Consider the following 16,061-nt stretch of genomic DNA (forward strand, 5'->3'; position numbering starts at 1 on the left):
AGCGTCCATTCAGCAACTACAGATGAGTGACTTCCACTGAAACCTGAGCAGTAAGACCAAACATTTTATTTTAAATACTAAGAAAATTCCCTTTAGACAGAGAATGGGTGAGAAGTCTTCATCATCATAACACCAGACTCACGGGCAGCCACAGCACAAGAGCCCTAGGTGTGGATCACGACCCAGAGAGTCAGGCAGAGGTTTAGATTCTGATGGTTCATCAAGCTGGAAAACACTTTTTAAAAATTATTAAATCCACTGTGGGCAGCAGAAAGAAGAAAAAGTAGTGAATCCTTAAGCTATCAGCGGGAATTCCTCAACTTCTGTCAAAATGTTAGCATTATACCTTTGCCCAGAAATTTCATTTCAGAGAAACTACATCCCAAGTAAGTAACCAGCAAATGTATTAAGACATCTGTAAAACTATACCCATCCTTATGTTACATATGATATTAAAAATTAGAAATATCTCAATGGCCATCAGGAGGAAATCAGTTATATAAATTACAGGAAGGCCAACAGAATCCCAGGTGACCATTAAAAAACATGATGAAAACCTCGGGCTGTTGTGTATATGAAAGGCTGTAAGTAACATTTCTTACAATCAAGTCAAAATGCTGATAGGGAACAGTATGAATAGTAAAATTCCATTTTTATTTTAAAAATGTATATACACAGAAAAATCTCCAGAGAGTATACATTTAAATGTTAAAGAATATACAATAAAGAATAAGCAATAATGATCATCGGGCAGGACATTTTGTCTTGAGATTCTTTATGTCCTTCATTATACATTACACATATTTATACTTCATTACACATTATACATATTTATACTTCCTTTATTTCATATTTCTATATTTTCTGAAAATTTACAATAACGATTTAATACTTTATCATTAAAAAAACAAAACAATGACTTGATTCTTGGTTTTTTTTTAATTTAACAGACTTTAGAGGTTTGTGGTTCTCAGAGGTGAGGAACAAGAAAAAATTAGGACTGTTGAGTGCCACATCAGTTAGAAACAGTGTCACGAGTGTCATAGGAGAGCAAAGGCTGCCTGCCTTGACCGGGGGCCACATACACACTGGGGGTGAAGCTAAGTACTTAATTACCTTCCAAGAGTAAGGTGCTCAGAGCAGACATTTAGAAATTACTTAGGTCTACATAAATTTTGCCTTATTTGCTGTCTGTAATTTTTAATACTGTTAATCATACCTTCCTCTCCAGAATTCTTTTCTTCCTTAACTTTCAATCAATCACTCTCTCCTGCATGGTTAAAAGTAAACTCCAGGCTTTGAATTTCTTTTTAAACTCTGCTGATTCCTCTCTTTCTCTCATCCTGTGAAAATAAGTGTCCCCTGGATTCCTCTCCTTAAAGCTGCTCTGTTCCTGAAAGTTCTTTGTACTCAGTCTCCTTCGCCCTTCATTAGCTTTGCCCATCAACATTAGGACTCAGACCTCGATCTTTTACCTGGGTTCGTACGCCACAAACCCATCTGTTCTTTGGACATTTCCCATTAAATGGCCCAATGGCTTCTAAAAGTCAATGTAAGCCAAAGTAAATGTGTTACCCATCCCCCACACACACCCACGTACACGCTTCAGCCACACGTAATCCTTCTGCATTTTTCTTTTTTGATGATAACATTGTCTCAGCCTCTCCAAATATCAGAGCTTTCAGAGTCAGCTACAACCTTTTGTCTCTCACCACTCCACAAAGTCCTATAAATTCTGCCTCCTAAACAGCTCGCATATTTGTTCTCCACGGCCATCACACTGGGTTACATTTCTTGAGATTATTTTAATAATCCTTAAATGGCTTCTAAGTCTTTCACCAAGCTAAGCTTTCTTCTGATATGCATAACTAATCATGCCATTCCCCTATTTGAATTCTTCATGGGATCACCACTGTCTTCAAATTCTCCATAATCTTTTCTTACCTTTTTTAGACTCATCTATGTTTATCTTCCCACATAGACTGTGTCCCTAAATTCTCCTAAACGTACTTTACTTTCTTATGCCTTCATACCTTTTTAGTTTCTCTACTATCAGGATTCAACTTGTCAAGGATCCACTTCAAAGCCACTGGAAGGTTACCTCAGAGTGCCTTACACAGGAGACGATTCTATAGTTAGAGAGTTGTCATTTAGAAGGCCTAAGATAACATAATCAAGTAGAGAACCAGAATTATTTTCAAGGAAAAATTAAGATCAGTAAAGTTATAGTTCATAGTAAAACAATGTTGCCCAGCAGGAAGAAAGAAGGGAGGGATTGAAATAGGAGATGTTAGTTTGCAGTCAAGAAAGTTTAAAGAAAGAAGAATTAAGGTTCAGAAAAGAGACCTTGGATAGTAGTTCCGATTGAGACGATAAATCGACGGTTGGTGCTGGCTAGCCACTTTTATTTAGAAACTGAGAAATGGAAAAGAAGACAAGTGTCATTGTAATCACTCTCCCAGCCGCCGACTCCACCAGTCTCCTTGATCATGGTTGATTGAATCAAGCGTAGATCCAAGCTAAACGTGATGCAAGTTAGACCCAAGTACCTTCCAAATAAGGTGAACCAGGGACAACCTGAGACAAAAGGCAGTGTGTGAGTTGAGTTAGATCATGACGGTGGCCTGTCGAGTGCTGTGTCTGACCTCCCCAGAACGGCCACGGCTTCCCTCCTGGAGGTTAGGTTTAGACTGCCCAGAATCTGTCACTAAATTTCCTTTTTGACTTGAGTATACCAAAACGTCTCTAAATCATTTGGGAACAAAGCAAATTAGAGAAAACTATGTTTTCAATATGATTTCTTTTGTCCAAAAAAAGAAAAAGGCACTTAAAGTTTAGACTTAAAACAACAACAGATAAATCCAGACCCGAAGAGTATGTTGAAGTCCAGTGCTGGTGGAAGGTGCCTGCCGACTCTCATGACTGTAAGCCAGCTGCTCTCCTGGTTGCTGTTGTGGCCTCCAGTTGGTAACACGCAATTTGATGGCAGGTATTGCAAAAATACTCAACACAGATGGGCAGACACGGGAGAAGAGTGGCCTTCAATTGAGGGCAGAGTGTGTCTTACATGAAGCTATAGCATGCACTCTTTATGAAAGGACCCCTCAGGAAAAAGTGTTCCTACACCCCTGCCACTTGAGTTAATGAATAAGTCAACGATTTAAAATTTCACTTTCCAGCAGATAAATAACTGAAATGCAATGCTGAAAGAAACAAGCCAGGATTACCTAATGAGAGAAATAACTCTACAATGATGACAAAGTGCAGTAATTCCAGGAGAGTCATTGTTCAAATTGACTCTGGTAGCACAAGCAGAGAGGAAAACCGGAATTGAGATAAACCAAAGTTATACTAGGAAAATGACACATCCAAAGACTTGAGTGAAAACAAGAAAGCAAATGGTAGGAACAGTGGTCTTCAGTGCAAGACATGAGGATGACTCAGGAAGAATCTCTCTGTTTGGGAAACACTTTCTAATATGTTCCTCAAACTGCAAGTTCATTCCTCCATGACAGCATTTACCCTACTGAGATCACTGACTGTCCTGCAGATGTTTCGCACAAAACCGAGTTCATGAAGGGAAAGGACAGCCCAGCACATAACACAGCGCTCGGCACAGAGCGGGGCTATAAATGGTTGCTGAAAGCGCGTTGAATGAAATCGGCATGAGCATACTATTTGGAGCACAAAAGTAGCATTTTAGTCTCATCTAGATAACTAGAAGAGAATGATGGAAGCAAATATATTTAAATAAAGATACTTCTGAAAATGCAAATAGATTGCCTTCATATAGCATTCTTCTTCAGAGTATAAATAATTGCCTAATTCATCAGAGAAACTTTTAAACATTAAACTGATGCTGGAGATAGGAGGGGAATAAAGCAAATCCGTCTTGCTTGTGAAAAATTAAAGTGTGCATTTATTCTTTTGCCAAATCCTCATATTCTAGGAGAATAATATCTTTGTGCATATTTACAACCATCTAATGAAGTGTTTGTTAAATCTTTAACCTACCTGGAATCAATCACAGTATGCCTTCACACCAAGCAAAACATTTGCACTGCTTTATTAGACACTGAGACCTGTGCTTCTTAAAAACTGCCTATTCATGATGTGGTCATATCTTTAAATATTCCAATATATATCAAAGAAATATGTATTTGAAAACATCAATTCCAGCTTTGAAATCTCAGAATGCAGAATTTAATTGGTAGAAGATCTGAAATCAGAGTAAATCTAATTGCATCAAATTTTGTCCATGATCAAACTATGAGCCTAATCTCACACAAAGGTCCTAGTGGCCCTGCTAATTATATCAGGAGAATATATATTCTTCCTCAGTTGCAAAGAACTATAACAACAACAAAACTAGTTATAAGATAGGTGCTCAAGGTTCAATTTTAATCAGTTTCTCTAGTATTTATAGAAAGATAATTTTTAAAAAGTGTCAAAGGAATTGCCATGTATGACAAAATCTTTCTTCTTAATCTGTATAAAAATGTTTCAGCACTGTGGTGAATTGGAGCCTGGAGTTGCATTCTACTTGTGAAAAAATCCACAATAACAGAACAAGAAGTCCTCCAAGAGGCTTAATTTAAATTTTTTAAGATTCCATCTGTTTTTCTTTTCCCCAATATTTTAATGTTCAGAAAGGACATATTTTATTAGCATTATTACAAAACTTTAGAGACATCATAGCGTAGTGAAAAACATAGCCTTGGAATGAGTTAGAAGTCAATGTAATGTCAACCCCCCATTACTTTGGACAAATTATATAATCCACTTGAGTCTCAGTCTACTCAGTTATGAGAAGATAAATGATATCTAACTCATTGAGTTGATGTGAGAAATTAAGCAAATGAGATAACATAAAATTCTTGATACAAGGTAGGTTCTGGAGAAATTTATCTGTTTGAGAATCTTACTTTTTTTTTTTAATACATGAAGATTTGTAATATAAAGGGAGAGCACACAAAGGTGGAGAGAAAAGACAGAGATTATAATGTCAAAGAAAACTAATATGCTGAGGTCTAAATGTCACTTAGAGGTAAAAATCTATGCTGATTTCTGATGGCTTTATCATGATGTGGGGTCAGCCATCTCCCCACCATCTTGCCAGCCCTTTGTCATTCAGAAAATGATCACTTAGCCCCTGGACTTATGGTTTGGTGGATCTAATGAAACCTTTGCCAAATCATTGCCCTTTCTTGTTTTATTGTCCCTGTAGAGTGAGGAAAACCCTGATAAAAATAATAGCTGGAATAATTGGGGAAAATAGCCTTTCATTCACTGCCTTTTAAACTGATTTCAGAGAATCTGTACTTTTATATGCTTTGCCTTGGACAAACTCCACTTAAAACGAAAAATATTTCAATATTTTTTATTAGTTATCATTAACATCCCTCCATTTGGCTATTATTTATATGCCTTTAAGGTTTGGACCTAAGTTTTTTAAACATTTTAAAAATATACTGTCTGAACAAACAATATGATGAGAGTAGTCTGTTAAATTTCACTAATCCCATCATCTTGACCAGGAATTTAAAAAGAGAAAAGAAGAAAAGAAATGTTCTCATGTTTCTGCCCAGAAGAGTACTAATGGGTTATGAACCCTTTCAGAGTCTCAGAGCAGAGAGAAAAAATAGTTGCCTTGGTAACAAGGCAGACCAATCAGCTGCATACAGTCTCCCCAGAGCATCTAATTTATTCAGCAAATGCAGGCAAGAACAGGTGGCCAACCTAAATGATGCCAAAAGCCTCAGCTCTCCAACATACGTGCCCTCCCCCCATCAGGTTTTCTTGTACACAAAGTTTCATTCTTGTCCTTCATGAAGAGAGAGTTAAAAAGGAGCATGTCAGTGGGCAACTTAACATGTTAGTAGACGAACTGTCAGAACTCATTATTTTTTAATTTTCTGAAAAAAAAATAGGTGTATGATTTCAAGAAATGATTGTACTGACAACTTAATTCTACTAGTTACTTTGAAAGTGGAGGTCCTCCTAACTGCTATCATAAAATTCTGTTATTTGTATTTTAATAGATCAAATCCTATTGTAAGTTTTAGTATCAATAGAGTTGATCCTAGAGATCGCAATTATTGCTGTAGACAATAAAGTGTCACAGAAGTTCCAATTCCTTAAGCCCTCTGAAAGCACATAGGTATTTGTAAATAATTCTGGATCTTAAAAGGGAAAAATGAAAGAGAAATACCAGCCTTGTTAAAGTTATGTTTATTTAAGCATTAAATAATCCCTTTCACTATATCTAAAGTTATAAAGGAAAAAATCTGGAAAACTAATAGTAAAGCATAAACTTTTCATACTATCTAAGGACTTTTGTGACCTAGACTCAGTTTCCTTTTCCAATCTCATCTCCAAACGCACTCTCAAATAAATGCTGATCTTCAAGCAACAGAATGCCAATGAAATCTACTCTTCCCATCTCTTGATGTTTTCTGTGTCTTAGAATGTCCTTCCAGCGCTGGACTCTGCTTAACACTTATCCATTCTTCAAGGCTAAGTTCAATTATTTTCTCTCCCCAAAGCTTTGTCTTACCTCCCCAGGAAGAATTGCAAGCATCCTCCAGTGCTCCCTCTGCCAATGACTCCATTGTCTGTTTCTGTATCTAACTTCTTCATCAGATTGAGTCCCCCAGACCTTAAATGTAGGAACTATGTTCTCTTTGTCCTTCATCTCCCGTTAGTACCTGGCTCATAGTCTGAAATGATAAATATTTGGTAGAAGGATGAATGAATGAACGAGTGAATGAATTGTGCTTTATTAACACAAAATCTGCACAAACACCATACACAACAAAACATTTTTAGATATTAAAATTTTAAAAAATCTCACTAACAATGAAGTGTGCTTGTACTAGTAAAGGTCTGTATTTTTTTAATGAGTGGAAACTTTTATGCAAATGAAGTCTTGAATGCAGCTTCTCTTTTAAACCTGAATGTCAAGCCGTCATCCAGGCTGCTGTGTCTGTTCATTCCCCCTCTCAAAGCATTTCTACCAAAAACCACAGGCTTCTAAGAGCAGAGCTTGAAAATACCGGGCTAGACTTACAACACATTCAATTTTGTCTTTCTGCTTCTCATTACATAGTAATCACATAAGCAAGTGTTTGTTGAAAATGACATTTAAAATAGGAGGCAACATTGGCTAGGAAGTTCAGGTCTTGGCGTTTCTCTATTGATTTGCTTTTGAAGTCTTCCAATTGTTTCCGAAGGTGACCCTTGCTGCCTGAGGATGTTTCCTTGGCAACAGGGATGACTGCTTCCAGCATGTAAAGAAAAGGCGTCTCTGTTTGTTTTATACCCAACTACCACCCAGAGATGCTATGTCGCTTCAAAGAAAGCAAAAATCTCTCATTTTTAAGTACAAGATCAGCTCTCCAGTTCACAGGCTACACATTACTCTGGAAAACAAGAGGTGGTGATAATTATCCAACAATAGTTTCCTCACCTCATGAAAAGGACACACCCTCTATGTCGATGCATTTTTATTCTTCTTCCCTAACTATCCAACATGCCTGCCTATGCATACACACATACACACAAACACACACACACACTCACACACACACACACTCACACACGCAACACACCATTTCTTTTTGCTTTTTTCATTTTCTGCATTAAAGCTTTTTGCTTGTTATCAATGATCTCCTTTCTGTATGGTCTCTTTTTTTATTTATTTCCTCTTTCCAGTAATGGCTTCTTTGCACATCTCTGTTTCCAACATCAAACAAATTCCAAGTCAACCTATATGTCCAAAAAAGACTTGATTAGAGCAACTGACATTTGATCAACTTGCATGACCCAATGTTATTGCAAAATGAGATGGAAAAGTAAAATAGGTCTTGAAATTAATGTTGTTTATGATCAATTCACTTTTAATTCACATTTGCTTATATATTCTTTAAAGTGATATAACAATAGTTTATTTGTTCTGCTTTGTGTCTCCCAAAAGCAATTTGAGAACATTTCTTTACCATCAATGAAACTTCTTTGTGCCAATTTCATACAATTGCACAGTCACATCACAAAATGGCTGGAAAACTTAGTGCCAGACATATCTTCATATTAGTGGCATTATTTTGTCTGAATTTTGTATTTATAAAAAAAGGAGATGATTAATAAGGTTGTGTAGAGTTTTGTTGGGAAAAAAATTATTCCTAAAGGAAGCTTCCAGATATCATTTTTGTTCTAATTTCAGTGGGGAAATAACTAAATAAACTAGATCTTTAGAATGGATAATAGCATATAAAAAGGCTCAAACTCATAGCTCAGTTTTTTCAATGTAGAATGTAAAAACCCTAAATATAAACAGCAAAAGTACAATATGACTTATTTTATATCCAAAGTAACCATGGAATACAATTTTTAAAATGATGTCACTTAACACATAGTGTTATAAATCCGTAGATCTAAAACATATTTTATTATAATAAATTCAGAAACTTAGATCTGCAATGTACTTTAGAAATAAGGTAATCCTTTATTTTACATATGAGAAAATGAACGCCAAGGAAAAGTAAGAAATATGCTTCTGCAAATTGGTCTTAGACCTTGGATGAGTATCAGAAAAATCTTTTGATTTTTATTTGCTTATCACATAAAATGTTCACAATGAAGTCATTGAAGACAAGAATTACATTTTGCTTTTTCTTGTTAAGAGTTTTGTTTTATAGTATAATGCTCAACTTTCAACAATCTCCAATAATTTATGCATGTTAGGAATACTTCCAGCTAAAAGTAACAGAAAACACTACTTAGGGTGACAATAAATATTGGTTTATTTTTCTGACATAACCAGGAGTCCTGAGTGAGGCAGTTGTCACAAGTTCGGTGGTTTCAGCATGTTAGAGTTGGCATTTCTGAAATTCTCTTGGGGTTTCATCATATCTGCCTCACAGTCACAAAATGGCTGCAGAAACTTTCAGTATCCCGGTCTGCCTTCAAGAAAAAAGGGAGAAGGAGCCATGCCAGCCTTTCCTTTATATTAAGAGAGAAGGAGCCATGTTTTTCCTTTATATTAAGTAAACAAGAGCTCTTAGCAAGTTCATGCTCTTGTCTCAATGTCCAGAACTAAAGAATATGCCACCTCTCACTACAAAGGAGACTGGGAGCATGAGAACTTAGTAATTTCAACTGTTATAACAGAGGTAACAATGGAGAAATTAATTTAAAATACCCAAGGAGAGGCTAAGAAGATTAGATGCTTATTTTTTGATGGATAGGTAGGTAGATAGATGATAGATAATATAGATAGATGATAGATGATAGATAGATAGATAGATAGATAGATAGATAGATAGATAGATAGATAGATAATACAAAGATATCAGGAAATAAACAAACAAAGAAACCAAGAAAGAGATCAAAACAGAAAAAAGGAAAAATGTATTCCACTACATCTTAAAATAGAAAAATGAGGTATTCAAAATGAGAAACAGAGGTGATACGAAGCTGCATATACATGCTTTCTAAATGCCTCCCATAGTAGGATCCTCGAAGCAAGTTCAGAGGACTGGTAATCAATGCAGGCCAACAGAGAAGGTACAGCAATCTGAGAGGACATTGAAAACTTGTACATTTAGCCAGTTGGTAGGTCAAAGGAAAGCTCAGGGAAACTATTGCCAAGAAACTTAATCACTTAGAAGCGTCTGAAATTTAAAATAATTACACAGTGTGAATAATTTAAGATAATTTTTGCACACTCTTCTTAACACAGAATTAAAAAAGAACAATATTATTACAAACTATTTGTCATTTGACTCTAAAGTCACTTCCAAGCATTCTGAAAGTGTTTAAGAATATTTGCAGAAGCTTTCTTTTCTTTTGGGTCGTGTCATCCAATATGAAAACTAAGTGGGCTGGTTGAATTGCTACAGAATCAAGTCAGCAGGTTTAACCTCTCAGTCACCTCTTAAAAACGAGTATCCTTTCTCCTCTTAAAAACAAGTATGAAGGATTATGCTACCTCTCTGTCCTCCATTCCCTTCTAGAATGGAGTAATTATGTACAATGCAGTCATTCAATAAATAGTTGTTACCTGAGCAGGTAAAAATTAATTCTTTGTAGGCCAATTGCCTACTAGGCAAATATTATCCTACTTTGAGGTGAAATTCGAAAGATTCTGCAAAACTCTACTGCAACATGAGTTGCACAGGAATAGAGTTAAACATCAGATCTTTCTCCAGAAAATAGCTCATTGACAAAATTTTAGACAATTAATGTTTTAAGAGTGGGAAGTGCATGCTTATCTTTTTGTCTCCGTCACCAAGCCCATTGCCTAGCACATAATAAATGTGTGTAAAATGAATTGCTAATCAGATTTTATATTGAGTGATTACTTAAGTGGTGGCAATCGATATTTTGGTTCAAGCCTTAAAGTAAAACTCGATTGACATGTTTCCAATGAATATTCAACCCTTGAACTTCAGTCTTAAGAATATTATTCAAGCTCCAAAGTATTCGTCTTCCCAACCAGAAGGCTAAAGAAAATCTGAGAGGAACTTCATAAGACCCAGGTCCCAGTTAAGCACACATTCCCACACGCGTGCACGTACATACATATCATATAGCTCTTTCTTCTCATATCATTCTGGGCTTATAAAAAAAATTGTTCTCAGAGAGAGAAAGGGGAGTATAACCAAGAAGCCTGGGGGGTTTGTCTCTAAGAATACAGAACGAAATAACCCTATGAGGAACAGGATTCTATAAAATCATGTTTATTAATTTTTATCTATGCAGTTCCAAATATAATTTATAACAAGTGTAAATGAAGATAATATATTTCTTTATGGCTAGAAGATTAAAAACATTGCTTTTTTAAAAAAATAAAATGAACTCTTTTATTAGTACTCAAACCATCCTGCAAGCAGAGCTCCCCGTTGACACGGTGGTACACACGGTTCTACGACAGAGCAGCATATGCATTGTCAACAAGTCAGACGTTGCATTATTGAAATAGTTTTACCACAGTCTCAACTCTTTCACTTGTGATAATTTTTTGCTTACATGCAAGCTTAGCTAGGTGAGCGTGATCCCATGTTAATACCCTATGAGTGTGAATGTGTACATTTTTTAAAAGCACTACAATTCCTCTCTCATTGATTTCAGCAAAGCCATGAGAAGTTCAGTATCCTTCTCACATAACTGCAAGCACAAGGATATTTTTAGTGTATTTTGTTCCATAATGAAAAGGAACCAAAAATAAAAAAGAAAAAAGAAAAGAAAAGAAAGAAAGAAAAAAGAAAAGATCCAAAGCAAAACATACAAAGGACAGAAATAAGTCAGCTGAAAAACAGAAGGCTGCGGCGCTAATTGAACATTATTACCTTTTTCTCAGGGTGAGGAAAATGCATCATGGTCATTTCTGTCTTTTCTCACAGAGCTGATTTAAAACCCCCAGCTGAGAAGGCAGCTGCGCAGAGCAGGGAACTGGTGAGCTCAGCAGGAGTCCTACATCCTACTGCTACTTCCAGAAATTCATGCTTTCTTTCAGTTGCTGTGTTGTCGTTAGTAATGCCAGAAATGTGAAATGGTGTCCTCTTTTCTGCAGCAGTGCTACAAAGATCACAGCGACGTGTCTTTAAGGACTTCAAAAGCCTGAAACACCGTGTTATTGTTATTGTTATTTATTTTCAATGTAACCTACAAAGAGCAGGCAGTTGGCTACTTTTCAAGGTTTTTGAAATTCTGAAGCACTTTCATTAATCATGTTAATGGAATGGATGGCAAAACAGACATGAAAGTTGAAGCATATGGGAGAGGGGGTGGTAAGGTCTCTTTTTTCCTCCTCCCCATGGAGGGGAAAAAAAAAAGACTTCAGAATTATACTGTGATTTTTTCCCCCAGATTGCAACAATGAAATCCTTATCTTAAAAAACAAAACACTATATCTTATGCCTCTGATAAAAGTAGCAATACAAAATGAACTGCAACCTGAAATAAAGCTACATATCTTAAAAGCCCTTGAAAATTGAATGAATTTATTACCTGTTTCCATATAGTGGCATCGAAAATGGTTTATGAAGTATTCTGGAAATAACTTAAAAAATAATAATTACAGGGAAACTACTGGGCAACAGAATGGCTGAAGTTGCTGGCTGCAAGATGAGATTGATGTCACAAGGTTGTCATAGGTGAATAAAGCATGTCATATTCAGAGCAAGAAATTCTGGTGGGGTTTAGCCTTCTAAATCAAAGGAAAAACAATCGGTTATATTTCTGAAGGTACCATTGATTTAAATATATATTTTAAAACACATATAATGTATATTATATATACATATACATACTAATGTATAAAATTACATTTATATGTATAAAATTTACACGCATGTTGATAAGTATTTCAAGGACATTAGGCTCCAAAATCTAAAATAATATTTACTGTTTCAATACTTTGATTATTAAAGTATTTAAAATAAAACTTGAACAGTAATTTTAAATATATATTTTATAATTGAGTACATTTCTGTTACTACTTGAAGGCAGCGACCAGACATAACAGTTACTAAAAATAACTAATAAAAAGAAATGTATTCTAAATCATTTTAGGAGTCTCTTTTATTTACATTTAGTTAATTTTATAAGTCAGTTATGGGGGAAATGTAGAGCTGAAATATTAACATTCAGAAATTCTTACTTATCTAAGGATCGTGTCGTCCAATATGTATTTATGACAATAAATTTAGTGTCTAGAATTTTATCATGCTAACTTAAAACCAAGATTACATAAAACAAATATTCAGATACATATATGATGGATATGTGCCTTTCTTGCAGGAAGTCTCCTTTGTTTTTCAAATGGATTTAACTAAAAATGTTAGGAAAATAGAAAACTAATACATTTTCCATTGTTGCATAACAAATGACCACCAATTTAGCAGCTTAAAGCATAAGTTTTCTCATTTTGGAAATTTATACGCAATAATTTTATAAAGAAGCATGCAGCTCAAAAATGTTGGCTTAGCATGATTATAGTAAGTTTTTCTTATTCATTCATTCAGTTCCAGTAGCTATTGTTGAGATTTATGCCAATATTTGAAATTTTCACCCTGGAGAAATTATTTAAAGATTTTATTTACAAAAATGCTATTTATAAAAATATCAAATATTCAGATTTAGTCTCAACAAATACATTTCAAGGCCATCCAAAGATGCTACTATGTATAGGAACATGAAGATAATGCCTGATGAGAAATTGAGTTATAATATCTGCAATAGCAATATCTTAGAAGTGTATTTTTCAACATTCTCCAAAATAATTTCAGATACCCACAAGACACATGTAAAAAAATCGGCCTCACATATAAATATAATAATTAGAAAAACTCAAATAAGTTAAAAATTGTATTCAATTTTAGTCTATTAAATAATTTTTAAAATATAAAATTTACAATAACAATGGAGGTACAGTATCATATATAACTATTGATAGTTCAAACTGGTATACGGCAGTTTTGCAGGAAAATAATGTCAGTAGAGCGAGCAAAGGAAAAATGACCACAAATTGATACTAATGGCCACCTCTGGAATCTTTTTTTTAAAGCTATATTTATAATGGTGCTCAGCATATTACATCATAGAATTGAAAAGGTGGAAAAACTAAAAGTCTAATAATAAATAAATCATTCCGGAAAGTGAAAATTAGCCCTGGTAGTGGGCAGTTAGGGCAAGGCTGTGATGAATGACACACACGAAACATCAATACTCATCAACTTGTTTGAGGTGTGGCTGTGACTAGTCTGAAACAAGACAGAGACCAGAACACTCTGCAACCACAAAACTAAACAACCTTTCTTTGTACTAACTCAAGTGACTACTACTTATTTACCAATGACAACACAGATTTCTTTATTAACATCTTCCCACCTCCTAGAGAATGAATGCCAAGATAACCAATCCCTGGATCGCCTCTAATTTCTGACAGCATTCAATTCAGAAATGCCCTCTTCTCTTTAAGCCCTACTTAGAATCACCCAGCATAAGTCCAGTCCTTTAAAAAAAACCTCTCCCAAATTCTTCTACTGAGACGTCGACCATTCCTCTAGAGAGAACTCTTTCTTGCTGCAATATGCTTAATAACCTTATTTTGTTTCATTAGGTGTGTTCTCCTGGTCTTCGGCTGGTGGATTTCAGTAAGGTAAACTGTGACAATCTTTATAATGAATATTATGCAACCATTCCAATGATGCCGTACAAAATGGTAAAATGTGACAATAACTACAAGGAAAACATTTAAAGAAAATATATCAGTTGCTGTGGTTAAAACACTGAGTTTATTCTTATTTTTCTTCTCAGTAATTTCTTCCTTATTTTCCTATTTTTTCTAACTTCCTTAAAGTTCAGTAAATTCTTTTTCTAATAAAAATTATTTTGCTGAAAATATGCAAAATATGAATGTCTTAGCCCATTTGGGCTGCTATAATGAAAATACTGTGACTTTGGTGACATAAACAACAGAAATTTATTTTTCACAGTTCTGGAGACTGGGAAGTCCAAGACCAAGGCACTGGAAGATTCAGTGTCTGGGAAGAGCCTGGTCCCTGGTTCTTAGACAGCCAACTTCTCAGTGTGTCCTCACATGGTGAAAGGGGCAAGGGAGCTTTCTGAGGTCTCTTTTATAAGGATACTAATCCCATTCATGAGGGCTCCACCCTCATGACCTAGTCACTCCCCAAAGGCTCTACCTCCAAATATTGTTATATTGGGGATTAGATGTCAACGTATGAATTTTCAGGAGATACAAATATTCAGTCCATACCAGTGAAAAAGAACAAAATCTCTTTTCTCAATTACATAGAGCTCAAATATATATCTTATACACTCATTTTTTCCCCTCTATTCAGAAAGAAAAAAATGTACACAGAATCATTAATTTATACATATTATTAATTGACTTGATGGTCCTAAGTTAATAAGCATAATGATTGATAATCCATGCACATAATTAGCTGACTGATGGATACATGTAATGAATTAATTTATATGCATCGGTAATTATTCAATACACATAACACTGCAATAATTCATTCCTTTACATGTTCATTAATTTATGTTTTGTGTCCATTCATTTATTATTTCATCAAATATGTATTGAGTTTCTTTAATTTTCCAGACCTAGGGCTAGGCGTTGGTGAGGCAGAGTTGAACACAATTAACTGCCTACTAGAGAGAAACTCACTCTGCAGTGCGGAGGTAAAGAAGAAATATGTTATTAAACAGAGGGATGCAGGCCCCGTTCTCATACAGATGATTCCATGGTAACTGTCGAAAGGACACTTCCTTGGATGACAGAAGGTGGGAGTGGTCAGGGGTGACTTCAAGAAGGAAGTGATGCTCACCGTGAGTTCTTAATAACAAGTATGTGTTTGTCAGGCCAAGCAGAGAAAGAAGAGTATCCCAGGCTGTGTAAGAGTCTATAATTAAGAGCTAAAATGAGAAAGACAACTAATGCTTTAAGATTTTAGAAAAGTTGCGATCATCGTGGGTAAAATCAGTGAAAGGTTTGTAAAGGAAGTGGTACTCGACGTAGACCTTAGAAAATGGAGAAAGCATGGAAGAGAGCAAGAGGATTCAACCAGGAGTGATGACATAAGCATTCATTCTAGTCTGTGACGTGCTGGGTGACACAAATTTTGATACCATAAGTTTGCTTGTGTCCATAGAGAGCCATCAGATAAATTAGGAATTTTAGTTTTGGAGCAATCACTCCAAGTGCCGTTCTATGAATTACAAATTAAATCAGATCTCTCACGTGGCAAACCATTTCTATAGGAGGTTCACATACAAAAAGTCAGCTGAAAAGCTTAGATGAGAACTTTCTGATCGACCCCAGTTGTCCCACAAAGACACTATCTGTACCATGAATGCCCTCACAGGACTACAAAGAGATTTCTCTGAGACACACTGATATTTTTATGTTCTCTGAGTTGGGCCAAAAACGATAAAAGCGGGAGGAAATACTTCTTTGAAATTAACTAGCTTTTAAAAAAAGAGGAAAATCAGTCAGATTTTGATGGATAAAACTTATGCCAAGTTCC

General features: G+C 35.3%; 1 long non-coding RNA gene across 1 annotated transcript; it reads right to left on the minus strand.

The window, feature by feature from the left end:
• Nucleotides 1-968: 968 nt before the first annotated feature.
• On the minus strand, nt 969-11,664 carry LOC112475831. The gene is made up of 3 exons (XR_003044903.1): nt 11,349-11,664; nt 6,557-6,719; nt 969-2,577 (listed from the first exon to the last, which is right to left on the minus strand). It is a non-coding gene; the product is annotated as an uncharacterized LOC112475831 (long non-coding RNA).
• Nucleotides 11,665-16,061: the final 4,397 nt, after the last annotated feature.

Source organism: Pteropus alecto, unplaced genomic scaffold (assembly GCF_000325575.1).
Source record: "Pteropus alecto unplaced genomic scaffold, ASM32557v1 scaffold152, whole genome shotgun sequence".
Lineage (NCBI taxonomy): Eukaryota > Metazoa > Chordata > Mammalia > Chiroptera > Pteropodidae > Pteropus > Pteropus alecto.